Source organism: Canis lupus, chromosome 3 (assembly GCF_011100685.1).
Source record: "Canis lupus familiaris isolate Mischka breed German Shepherd chromosome 3, alternate assembly UU_Cfam_GSD_1.0, whole genome shotgun sequence".
NCBI lineage: Eukaryota > Metazoa > Chordata > Mammalia > Carnivora > Canidae > Canis > Canis lupus.
The window spans coordinates 80,862,795-80,876,644 of record NC_049224.1 but is presented as its reverse complement, the minus strand read 5'-3'; the positions used below and the strand labels follow the sequence as shown (position 1 = coordinate 80,876,644).

The 13,850-nt window shown below is 38.3% G+C and overlaps 1 protein-coding gene across 11 annotated transcripts in view; it reads left to right on the top strand.

Annotated features, from left to right (window-relative positions):
• Positions 1 to 13,850, top strand: part of PCDH7 (protocadherin 7) — a 415,603-nt gene that overhangs the window by 101,034 nt on the left and 300,719 nt on the right. The gene's annotated exons all lie outside the window — the stretch shown is intronic.

Below are 13,850 nucleotides of genomic sequence, written 5' to 3'. Positions count from 1 at the left end.
GTATTCTTCAGATATACAGTGAAGGCAATTCAGAGACACTTTTTTTTTTTCCTTAAAAAAATGAATAAACAAAATTGTGCACTCCTTGTGTAAGGGTGGTGTACCTTCCTTTGGCAAGTCAGAGATGAAGCTCCCCAAACCTACCACACCCTGTTAATAGAGATACATGCCAAGTTACTGAAGGACAGTCATGAGCTATTGGCTTGCCTTGGGGGAGAGGTCTGCTCCAGAGAAGAGAGGAAGAGAGGGTACTTGACCATGACCATGAGTGAAATTTTGTAAGACAGAGTCGGAGGAAATAATAGAAACACGGTTTGGGAGCAGGGAAATGGTTTTGAACTCTGAGTGTTCTGTGGTGCTGAAGGAAGCTGAAGTGTAGGTCACAGTATTGGGGATGAGACCAAGAGGTAACTGGGAACCATCTGAGTACCATGAAAAGGTGTTTTGATTTTATCCTGCAGGAAACAGGAAGTCATCAACAGTTTAGAAAGAGTAAATATTTGACGTGTGTGTTCTAGGAAGATAATTCTGGCAGCAGATGGGTTAGGAGGACTAATATTAGTGGCAAAGAGACTAGAGTAGGCTACAGGAGACAGACGGTGAGTGACATAACAGATCTAGTGGCAATGGTGAAGGAGGGACAGGTGAAGGGGGACACACACAGGCAACATGTAAAGATGACTGGATGGGGTTTGGGCAGTGGGTGGGGATATGTGGTGTCCATGAAGGCAGATTCATAAAGGTCATTCTGTGGTTCCTATCTTGGATGATGGAGCAGATGGTGATGCCAATAACCGAGTTGAAGAGGACCACGTCAGACACTAGGTCATACTACCAGTACATTTCTTTCTCCATCTCCTTATTTGACCTGGTTGAACCATGTCTGGGCCTATGGGCAAGGCATATTATTCATGGGATTCATTTTTTAATGTTGACTTGGAGCATCTGCAATAAGAACCAAAAGACTATTCAACCATGTTGTATTTACATGCAGAGTAGCCCAATTTCTAATTTGCACTTTACAGAATGTTTATAAGTGAGCCCTTAGTTGGATACTAGGCCCTCCTTTGGCTTTTCCTTCCCAGCTATGAGTTCTCTCCTAGTGCATCACCCAGGAACCTTTAGGAACCCGAAGATAGTCCAATGCTGTATTAAAATTTGAGGAACTGCTTCATCAAAACCACGTGTTTCATTTCCTGAGGATTGGCAGCAAACCAGGGAAAAGAAAACATGTCAGATCTGTTTTGCTGTGGCTGGTGCTTCTTCTTGAACTGCTGCTTTGCCATGGGGTGGCTCTGAGTAGCTGCTCCTCTACAGAAGCCCAAAGAACACATGCAGCAATGAGGAAAATGCCAAAACTTTGTTGGGAGTTTTGAGAAAGGGCGACAGTGGTTTAAGCGCTTAAGCCCTTGGATCATTTCAAACATATCAAACAATATTAATGTGCTTTTGTGTGGCTATTTTTTCTCTTTTTTTTTTTTTAATTCTAAAATGGCAGGTCAGACTAAGCCAAGCATTGACTGGCTTTTTGAATTAATGTTTAATAAGATGAAGTGGCTGCCAGCACCTTAAAATAATAGGGCACATGGCTTGGGCAAAGATAGAATTTTCTTCTAATTTAGCTTCTGGTTTGTATCTGACTAGAGAAGCTATTATTTTCTTCTATCTTCCATCCTGCTTCTTTTTTTCCCCTCTGTCTCTCCCTCTCTTCTTTCTTCTTTCTTTCCCTTCAAGCATTATTCTTATATCCTTCTCATTATTCATGCCCCATAGAGGGCCTCGCTCTGAGCTGACCATTCTTTAAAACCTAATGGCAAATCTTAAGTTCTACTCCATTTGATAACCTCATTAAAGGCATGGAAGCACTATCATGTATTTATTTATTTATTTTGAGGACCTATATTGAGTTTTAGAATCATAAATATTCATTGTGGAGTTTTTGGAAGGGAAGCAGGACTCATAGTAAGTCAGCACATCGTGTCATTTTGTGGTCAGGAGTCTCTGGGACAGGGATCATATACGCAAATAAAACAAATGCACCGACATTCAGACAAATTGGAACAGCACCTTATAGGAGTAAACGTACGCTTTTAAAAATGCATCACAGTAATACAGTTTGTCAATAATCCATCATTAGTGCAATTGAGACTCTAGCATATCTAGTATATTAAAAGCCATTCCGGAGCTTATTCCTGGCATGCTCCTCTTTAGGCAATATTGACTTGTAGCATCACTCTTGAAAATGAGAATCAGAAAGTTTCTTTTTTTGGACCTGTACCCAGAAGTGGATCCATCCCATCTAAGAACGTCTAGAGATTTGCGAATCACCAAACGCTGCAGACCATGCCACTTAGAAGAGGACGTCATTAGAGAAATCTTAGGGGTCCAGTTATCTGATTAGTGGCTATTCTCAGGAAATTTTAATTTTCAATTTGATGCCCTGGTGCTACTCTAGATTTTTCTCTCATGTGTCCCACCTCTAACGGTCAATGTGTATATAAGCAACACAAATACATTTCCACTTTAGTATTACAAAGATAAAAATATAGAGAAAATTCACATAGCCAGCCCAAATAAAGTTATAGCTAAACTTTGTTTACACGTTTAATGGTTTTAAATTTATATCTCATTTCCTTATAAAAGCCTGTGAAGCAATTAACACGCTTACTATATGATGCTTACTTTCTGCCCACTATTATTTTATTTACTCCTCCCCAAGAGTTTATAAGTAGCTTCTGGAATTTCTGTTTGAAAGCTAAGGCAGGGACACGTGGGTGGATCAGTGGTCGGCTCAGGTCGTGATCTCGGGGTCCTGGGATCAAGTCCCTCTGCCTGTCTCTCTGCTTCTCTCTCTGTGTCTCTCGTGAATCAATAAATAAAATTAAAAAAAAAAAAAAAAGCTAAGGCAACTGAAACTCATAGAGGTTAAGTGGCTTTTCCAGAACACACAGCTAATACCACTCACGTTACTAGAATTGCAGCACAAACCAAGTTAGTAAAGGTGGCAGTATTTATTTTTCAAAAAGTACAAAAATATGAATATAGGATCATCAGGGCACTTTTTAAAGAGTAGTTTTGGGAATAGTAAGTACAGAAAGAGTGGTCATTGGTATCTAGCTGTTATCTACTCAGAAATATAAATAAATAAGAGGATAATTAAACTGGATATTTATATGGTTAAGCATAAAATATTTGATGTATGTTAAAGTTTTAAAGTTAAAACATTATCTTTTTGGGTGCCTGGTGGTTTAGTTGGGTAAGCGGCTGCCTTTGGCTCAGGTCATGGTCCCAGGGTCCTGGGATCGAATCCTGCATGGGGCTCCCTGCTCAGTGGGGAGTTTCCTTCTTCCTTTACCCCTCTCTCCTGCTCATGCTCTCTCTTTCTCTCACTCGAATAAACAAATAAAATCTTTTTCTTTTTAAAGAACATTATCATTTTACACTATACTCACAAGACCATCATCAATCTATATGGGCATTTGTGTATCTACCGTGTGTCTGCTGTGTGCGGATCAGTGTAGAAGTACCCTAGAAGAGAAGACCATGTAACAGAATACGGTTTGTGTACTCAAGAAGCCTCTGGTCTAGTATGTATATAGATATAAATTCTGGAAAGTTCTGGAAGAGGTGTTTAGGATCAAGTTGTTGGAGGAAAATCCATGCAAATCTTTGTGAAATGGCAAAGCATGTTTGCATGGTTAAGAAGGTAGGCTTTGGAATTAAAACTGCTGGTTTTTTAAGTCTAATTCCAGCACGTGTTAGCTCATGAGTTCCTTAATCTAGCTCTGCTACCATTGCCTCAACTGTAAAATGCGAATAACAAATACAACCTATTTTATATGATTGTTTGGCAAAAACGTACATAGATAGCAATCTCTATGTTCTGTGTAGTGTCCTGAGCACTCTCCAAATTGTAAGCTATTGAATTCTCAAAAGTACTAGATAGATATGATTATTGCTAGTATTGAGAGAATGAAAGGAGTTGATGTGTATAAAGTATTCAGAGCAATGCCGGGCACATAGTAAGTACTCAGTAAACATCACCTCAATAAATATTATCTGAAGCAAAGAAGCAGGAAAAGATATTGGAAGCAGAGGAAATGTCATGTGCATAAGCTACAGAGACGGGAGTAAATACAGAACATATCCTTGCAGAAGCCACAATCATGAATTTGCTTTTGGTGAACAATAAAGAGAAACTCTCAAGTGGAATGTGGCTCAATGACCTTAATTTCCATTGTCAATATTTGAGATATGCTCAGTTATTCACATTTTAGTGGCTCGAAAGCAATGCCAATTATCTCATTTATATATTTCTTTTTGTTTAAGTAGCTAATCTACATTTTGAAAATACATATATTCATCATGGAGTGTTACAGCGATGTGAAAGAAAACAATGAAAAAGATGTGGCTCATAGATGTGTTTTTCTCTGAATTAACTCATGGAGGGAAAAAAATAAGTGACTAATATTGCTGACTAAAGTTGCAAGAGCATGGATTTCTAGTAGAGTGGCTCTTTTAAAGTGATTGTTCACTTTCCTTGACGCACAATATACACATTTGCTATCAGGTAAAATTGTGGGTACCCAAGATATTTCCCGCTTTGCCGAGCATTCACAGGGCTCAGTCCCTTTACCTTGACCCTGAATTTTTAAAAGTATTTTATTTATTTATTTGAGAAGAGAGAATGTGTGTGTTTGTGTGTGTGTGTGAGAGAGAGAGAGAGAGAGAGAGAGCACTAGCAGGGTGAGGGGCAGAGGAAGAAGTAGACTCTCTGCTGAGCCCCATATGGGGCTCAATCTCGGGACTCTGGGATCATGACCTGAGCTGACGGCAGATGTTTAACCAATTGAGCCACACAAGTACCCCTTAACTCTAGAGTCTTTGTGCATTTTTTATACCATAGATATCAATAGCTTTCTTATTCATTTGTAATAGTCATCTATGTTTTATAAACATTCACAATGGCTTTGTGAGAGCTTTTTGAATATTGCCATTATGACTTTTTTTGGTGGGGGGAGTTAACTAGCTTGGACATGGAGCTTGATGCCTGAGTTTAATCCTGATCTAACCCACATATGTGTGCAGATGCGCGTGTATCTGCCCTTTGTTTTGTTACTTCATCTTTTCAAAGTGGAGTAATCTGTCCAGCCACCATTCTGTTCTATTTAGTTCTGGAGGGAAAGGGGGTTGGGAGGAACTGATAGTGGGATTTGTATGTGATGAAGCGGAGTGGACTCTACCCAGGGAACCCCATTATAGACAGGAAGAATGAATGTATAATTCCACACGTCATCCCACAAGCATTAGTTAAATATCTGATGTAAATTAAATATATATAAATTTATGAGTATGGAAAATAATCCCTTTGTTTTTCCTAGCACCAAAAGTAAAACCCCGTTGTATACAATAGATTGAGAAAGTAAATGGTATGGATGGGCAGAGAGGAAGCTCCGGGGTGGTTTTCACATTTTCCAAATTGTAAGCAAATCTGGAGGGTAAAATTTCGATTAATAAATCAGATTTGCTCTTCAGAAGTAAAGTGGTTGGTGGACAGAGTATCAGCATATCCATATTAGGAAGCAACAACCTGAGCCCACAGATACAGCTTTATTTCATGAAGCGATTGGAAACAGTAAAGTAACGGATGTGCGCAAAGTAATTCTTCAAATGCCAACCATTAAGAAACATGCTCAGAACTCTCAACAGCCATAAAGAGTAATTCTTCTACATCCAGGTGTCTAGATTGAAATCTTACCACGTGTCATAATTTTAAATAGGCAAGAATATTACAATACTACCAACCTTAGTTTTTAATAAACTGAGAGGAAAAAAAAAGAACCAAATAATTTTGCATGGTCCAGTTTTTAGAAATATGGCTACTAAAATGTCGACCTTTATCATCTTATTGCACACAGTTTGCTCTAAAATAGAAGGGGGATGGAAACATGTTGAAGATATATTGTCATGTGGGCCACTTTATGGCCTGCATTCTTTATGACATGACAGTCGCTCCATTGACACCGTGTTATTTATTGGCTAGCAGAGCAAATAGGCTAGTAAATCATGATTGCATGTCTAGCCAATCAGAATCTGCCCTGGTTTCGTGGCACGCTAATTTTTTTTTTAAACTTATTTATTCTGCTTCCTTTCATTTTTCTCTTTATCAGTCTCTGTTTTATAGCAATCTTTTCTTTAATAGACTCTCATCCTGAGACATTTTAAAATGCACTGCATGTCAAATCCAATTCAACTAAGATACCTAAATGCACGTTATTTAAATTAAATATGAATGCTTTGAAAAGTGTATACTTATATCATAATTGCCTGAAACTACATTTCCACATTATGTATGTTGTAGACTTGAATCTTGTCAATGCATTCAAGACCCAAAGTTAGGTTTAAAAAAACCCAGAAAATAAATTATTCATATCACATACGTCTATACATCTGATAGTGTAATTAGCAATCAAAAGTACTACATATGGTGATGTAATAGAGACATTATAATTTTGTACATCCTGCTGTTGATGGATTTAGGTACCACATTTTGCACATTTTCTATTTCATTATTTTGGGCTAAAAAATGATAAAAATAAAATAACATGTTTTCTTTATTTTAGTTCCTTTTTAAAATCATCCTTCATGCTTTTTTTGCTTTCCTTCCATTTCTGGCTCTCATTTCCTCAGTTTAGGTAGGACTTATTCTTCTTCATTTCTCTTTACTATTTCCTGCTCTGCAGCACTAATACTAAATAATAACAATAAAAATCTTGGGCCCAGATCTGGGGGGATTTCAGAGGTCACTGAGGTTATTTCTCTGCTTTTAGTTAGCTTTCTAGCCATTTCAGAATGAATATTATATATGCTCTTTTCAACATCCCTATGAATTTCTTGTATTTCTCAAAAATTGTTTGTTCTTATTTTTCTAAATGTTTTATGTATTCCAACATAACTTTCTTCTAGCTAATATATTCCACTCTAATTCTTATTTCCTCATAATGCCTCCAAAATGTCACTACTTTCTTCTGCTTCAACTCATTTCATTTTTTCTCTGTATTTACTAGATTGTTGAACTTCGTTGTATTTAGTAAAAGTGTCATCGTTATTAGCAAAGTGAGAACATGTCATCAAATCATCTTTCTGAAAGTGTATGTATGTTCAGGCATCCCATTATCTCACATTTTCCCACAAGCAGCCTTATGTTAGTGACTGCACTTTTCTTTGCTCTCATTTGCACGGCTGGATCTCTTGTTCATCCATCCTGTTATCTGTGATGTTTCAATTTCCTCTCCAACTGACCAGATTTTATCCCTCATAAGCTTCCTCCATTTGTGCCTGAGCAATTAAAAAAAAACCAAAGAGAACCATAATTGGAATTTAGTCATATGAGATATGCTTCTGCTCTATGCTGCCATCTTAAGAACTACTCTAGAAAGAAAGAAGAGTATGGACCTGATTAGTTCAAAGAACTGAGTCCAAATTTTCATCCTGACATTTAGGAGCTGTGGGATTAAAGTCTCTTCTGTGAAACGGGTGTAATGGTTTTGTGTGGAGTAACACAAGTTTTAAACTGAATGAGGTAAATAACTTTTGTAAAATTCTGGGCTCAAGTTCCTGGTGTGACAATAGGGTCATGGATATGAGTATGCCAGTCGATTTTAAAAACAAATTTTCTTCCATCATTTCAGCATTTGATAAGATTATTCTTAATTGATTGATGAAAACAAAAACAAGTATAAAAGCATAAGGGCCTCCACTCATGGTGAACACCTTCCCTCAGGCTGACTCTGAACCAAGAAGAAATGAATTGGAGTCAGACTCAGCGACAGTTTACCCAGTAAATAGTAGGCTGTTGGAAGGCCCATTTTCCTTCCTGCCTGTGGGAACAAGTCTCATCTGTGTTAAAAGGCCATGAAACACCTATCCATAGGGTTATTACTGATACAGCCATCAATAAAATGTCTTTGTCATGCTCTGCTAGGAAGTGTTCTTTCTGCTAATGAATTCTGTCCCTAAAATGAAAGTCGTATAGATGGTTCCTATTTCAGATGTCTTGTAATTTTCATGTTTAAAAAAACTTTTTAATGTATGCTCCCTCATTGAGATCTAGCCACATGTGAATCAGTACTTAAGGGATTTGTCATTTTAGTAAACACTCAAAAGTGGCACTTCAAAAAAACACAGTAACTGACACATGACTCAATGGGACTTGTTAAATTTCTTTTGGAGAAAATACAAATTTATTCACACCTAGAAGTGAGCTCAGCATCACAAGTCTAGGCAGAATTGTGAGCTTTTGTTTTTGCTGTGGCTGAATGAAACTGGGTTTTGGCTAAAAATGATACAACCTATAACATAAAAATAGATCCTGCAACTCTACTGTTGGAGAATTTTATCTCACTTATCCATCTACATGCAGTAGGAACAGTGTCTAACTTTTAGGCTCCTGAAAAATATTTTTTTTCTTCCTTTCTTTTACATGCTCAGGTATGTCCTGCATACCCTGAAATTAGGTATCTTGTGAGCATTGGCTGATTTTTGGTTAATGTGATGTTATATTAACTAAGAGCAGTGAAGCCTGTTGCTCTTTAATTGATCAGTTCAAACTGTGATTAGAAAGCTCTAATGATTCCTGGTCACAAGCCTAATATTTCTGAATCTAACTTTACTACCCACTGCTACCATTACTGACTAACATAGTGCTTATCTCATAACATTGTTGTTAGGAATAAATAAAATCAAAGTATAAATTTGCCCTGATGTATATGTGGGCACACATGTGCCTGCTTAAAGAAATTTCTAGCCCTCCATTCATTAATCTAAATCAAGAAATATTGATGAGTCTGCTGTACGCCAGGCATTGTCATGCCATGAATATGAAGATATGAATAAGGATGCAGTTCCTTTCCTGCAGGCTATCCCTGTCTCGTAAAACAGATAAGGATGTTGACCATCACCTAATGTGATCAACACAGTAATGGAGAAGTAGATTCAGTGCAGTAGAACCAGTGTGGAGGGTCAACATTTTCAGTCTAGGTCAAGAAAAGCAGACTGTTTGCATTTTCTACCACAATGTCTCTGTAGCCTAAAGGTGGAAGCTTGTTGGCATCTAGCGAGGAGGGTGATTCCTCACTGATTGAAGCGAGGGCAGTCTGCATTTATGAGGGTATTTACTGGACCTTCAGGACTGCCTTTCTCAATGCTCAGAAGTATGTCTGGAGTGTGTGTGTGTGGCTGTGTGTGCATGCGTGCATGCGCAGATATACATGGATAGATGTTTTGTTGCTTTCCTATTGCTGCTGTAACAGTTACCACAAATTGAGCATCTTAAAACATCCCGAATATATTATCTTAGAATTCTGGAGGTCAGAAGTCTGAAATGTGTCTCAGTGGGCTAAAATCAAGGCACAAGAAGGGTTGGATTCCTCTCTGAAGGCTTAGGAGAGGATCTGTTCTTGCCTTTCTAGCTTCTAGCTCCTGGCCACATTTCTGGGCTCAGAACCCCTTCCTCATCTTTGAAATCAGTAATGGACAATGCATGGCCATGGCACTGATGTCTTGGGCCTCCTTTTCCATATGGAGGAGACCATGTGGCTACAGTAGCCTACTTGGGTAATGCAGGGTAATTTCCCCTCTTACCGTCAGCTGCTCGGCAACCGTAATTCTGCCTGCAACCTTAATATTACCTTACCCCCAACTTCCAGATAATGCCACATGACATATTCATGGATTTTGGGCTTATGGTGTGGACATCTTTGAGTGGGCTTCTATTTTGATACCACAGAACTGTATTTTTTGTACACTTCTGGATTGGATATTAGGGAGAAAATATAAAATAAAAAAATAAGAAGCAATGAACTGAGAGTACTTCCTATCTGCACAGTAGAGAGACCAGGACTTGGAATCTCTTGTTAAGAAACTTCCCTGTTACATATACCGTGTGCTATGCTGAGACCAAAATCATGCAGCTAAACATGGAGAGTGTCATATAAATCTCATAGAAAAAGGATGGAACTCATGTTGTGTGCATTTGATGTGAAGGACAGACACAGAATGACCTCTGGGAAGTAAATATGAAGTGATCCCTTTTGGTGTTGGGACCTCAAATCCAGGGCAGATGAGAACATTGTTAAAAATTTTAGAGCTCATTCAAAATTGAGATCTATCCTGCATTAAAAAAAATATTTTTCTTTATATTTTGTACATGTTCAGTGAAACTCTTCAATATTAATAAACTAACACTACATTATAACACTCATCATGTGCCAAGCATTTTTTTTTAAGATTTTATTTATTTGACAGAGAGAGAGAGAACATAAGCAGGGGGAGTGGCAAGCAGTCAAGCGCACATAAGAGGGAGAAGGAGAAATAGTCTCCCTGCTGAGCAAGGAGCCCAATGTCGGACTTGATCACAGGACCCTGGGATCATGATCTGAGCCCAAGGCAGAGGCTTAACCGACTGAGCCACCCAGGCACCCCTGCCAGGCACTTTTCTAACTGTTTTATGTATATTAATCATTTATTTATCACCAGGTGGCTGGCTGCTTAGGCATCAGCTGAGTAGTCACACAGGGCCCCATACTGAGATGGGTCTCTACCTGGTTTAATTCTCTGTTTTCATCGATCATTTTTGAACAAGGCATCCTTTATTTGCATTTGGCACTAGGCCCCATAAACGATGTAGTTGGTTCTGTTCATTGCACCAAAGCAATGCACTAGATAAAATTATTATCAACATTCTGTAGAAGAGAAATTGAGGCACAGAAGGACTACCTTGCCAAAGTTAGCCTGTTAGTCTGCAGGAGAGCCAAGATTTGAACCCCAAGGAGGATGAGCTCTGAACCACTCCCAATTCCTGCTGCTTTGAAGGCAGAGATAATGTCTTTCGAAGTATGTCTCCTTCCCAACTGTGACCCACTGTCTGCTACATGGTTAGCTTTCACTAAGTGCCTGTTGAATTGAATTATATTTGATGGGCTTTGGTAAAAATATTCATTTCATTTTCAATAGAGATGAAAGTTAAAAAAAAATCCTGAAATTCTTCCAAGGCATTTGTTCAAACAGACCCAAATCGGCTTTTTCCCTTTGCATAATCATCTGTCTAAGGATATTCCCTTGTTCAAGGTCCATTATTTATTATTTATTAGATTTATATGGCAAGATATTCTGGAGAAATCTGATAAAACTGCAAAAAGCAGCATTTCACCGCTGTCCTAATTTATCCTTGAAATATTTAGACCTTCGGGGGAAAATATTTAGACCTTAGAAACAGTGGTTTTATATAAATCCATTAATAAAATTACTTTGAGAAGTGTAATTACATGTACATTCATTAGGGTGAGACACAGAAAAGACATATATAATAATAAACCAGTAGGTGGGAGGTACAGTTGAGAGAGTTTGTTGGTTGTTAGGCTTCCAATAAATTTAATATGCATCTTCCGGGGTCTGTTATGTGCCACATGCTAGGTTGTGTGAGGGAAATTTAGTGATCATTTTATTAGTAATAACAATAAAAAGTCATCCTCAGGGAGCATAGACTCCCAGGGGCGGAGAGATTCGATCAAACAGAGGTCTCATCACAGAGTCTATGCAAGTGCTGGAAGAGAGGATATGGTAAGAGCCCTGGGCCAGGACTTGGACTTTTTAATGTTTATTCTACTCATTGATAACACAGGTCAACTTGGGCAGCTCATAGCCATTCTTTATCTCTGTTTCACCATCTATAAAGTGGGGCTAATATCTGTTCTACCTATTTCACGGGGTGATGTATGTACTAAATGGACCCATGAATATGAAGGCATCTTGAATATTTTTTTAAAACTTTTTTTTATAAATTTTTATTTATTTATGATAGTCACACAGAGAGAGAGAGAGAGAGAGAGAGGCAGAGACACAGGCAGAGGGAGAAGCAGGCTCCATGCACCGGGAGTCCGACGTGGGATTCGATCCCGGGTCTCTAGGATCGTGCCCTGGGCCAAAGGCAGGCGCCAAACCACTGTGCCACCCAGGGATCCCGAATATATATATATTTTTTTTAAGGGAGGAGGAAGTAGATGTTAAACTGAGGCATTTTTTTTTCTTTCACTAGGTATAGTTTTGAATAAGACACGGGCAATAACATCACAAAATATGAAAAAAAAAAAAAGAGAAGCCTTATTTCACATGAAGCACAGCTACATTATTTTAATCCCTACTTTACTACCTTATGTAATCTACATTTGGTTGACTCAGATAGTTATTGGACCAAAACAAAAAGATTGAAGATGTTAGCAGTGCTAATTTATTTTAATCCTTGATTTACTGTTTTATGTGATCCACATTTGCTTGACTCAGATAATAGAGAAGCCAAAACATGAAGCCAACTTATTTGATTTATTTCATCACCTTCTTGAGTATTTATTTTTTATAAAGTACTGCAGGTAAAGCAGAGATGAATGAGATGTAGTCTATGCTTTGACAAAGAACACGGTCTACTTGGCGATAACAGAGACAAAATGCATGCATACACAACTTACCGTATTAAGTGCTATGGAAAAGCTACAGAGATTCACAGGATGAAGTGAGCATATGAACTAGAAATGTATATAACCAACAATCTGGATTTTATATATATATGTACTTGTGGTAAGAAAAAAACAGTTTAAAATCAAGCAGTGTAGAAGAAGCAGAAAGTGTAGGGGAAGGTACTATCATGTGATTGAAAACTCCTATTATTTTATAAGGAATAACCAATGCTGCCCAGGAGATTATACGTATTAGTGAACTCTTTCGTAGCAACATTTACTGTGGTTTGTAAAAATTTACATTTCTCTCCTGAAAGTTTTATAGTGAAGAATAATAGTTCTGAAAACGTGATCAGTAGATCCAGGAATAAAATAATATTATGATAAAAACCCATGGCCTGGAGGTTATGATAATGGAAAAAAAAATATTTAGCTCTCGCTGGTTCAGATCATTTCAAGATGGTATTGCAATACTTGCAGGTCTCAAGCACCAGAGAGAAAATCGCTAAAGAATACACCCATTTACATTATTGTGACCTTGAATACATGTCCAGTTTCTTCGCAGGTTAACTGCAGGAGCTGCCCCGAGTGCCTCGGCGTTCATGGTAGCTGACTCACTCCCAGCCGTGCTGGCTAGCACGGTAGGGCATGCTAGGCTCCTCTTGGACACACAACACATTTAACACCGAGAAACTAGCCTTTTTGGTTGTCAGTATTTTCGAAAAGAGACAACCAAGTGACAGACACACAAAGTCTAGAATGGTTGGGAATATAAGAACTGCAACTTTTTATTAATTTTTTAAAGTGATGAATCAGCAATTGTATGGCAAGTAGTGAAACAAGGATTTCAGCAACAAATACTCCCCAAAGCAGCGGATTAGACCTGTACAGAAATTATTAAAATTACTCGGGGCCAAGGGCTTTGTTCTTGCTGGCCACCTGCAGTGTGTGGTAATGCCCTTTTAACGTTCTATCAGGAGCCCTGCATGGACTGTCTGACTTGACATTGGACATTACCACGAGGAGACAAGCATGTGGGTAGAGTGATTAATGTAAGCCCTTCTGGAACTAGCCAGAGGCTTAAGGAATTCTTTTCTGCAGCATTCCAGAGATAATTGCCCACCATTTTATCCAGGAAAATGTTAAGTCATTAAAAAATATATATATATGGCACACTGTGACACTGGAGACCTTAGTGTTACACAAGGAAGGAAATCAGAAATAAAATGGAAAAGGGGGAGGGGTGTTAAAAAAGACATACGTGAGTCTGTAGACTCTTTGAGGGTGGGACAGAGTTCATTTCATCAATGTCCATCAGTTTTTCAGATTGATAAGCTCGGA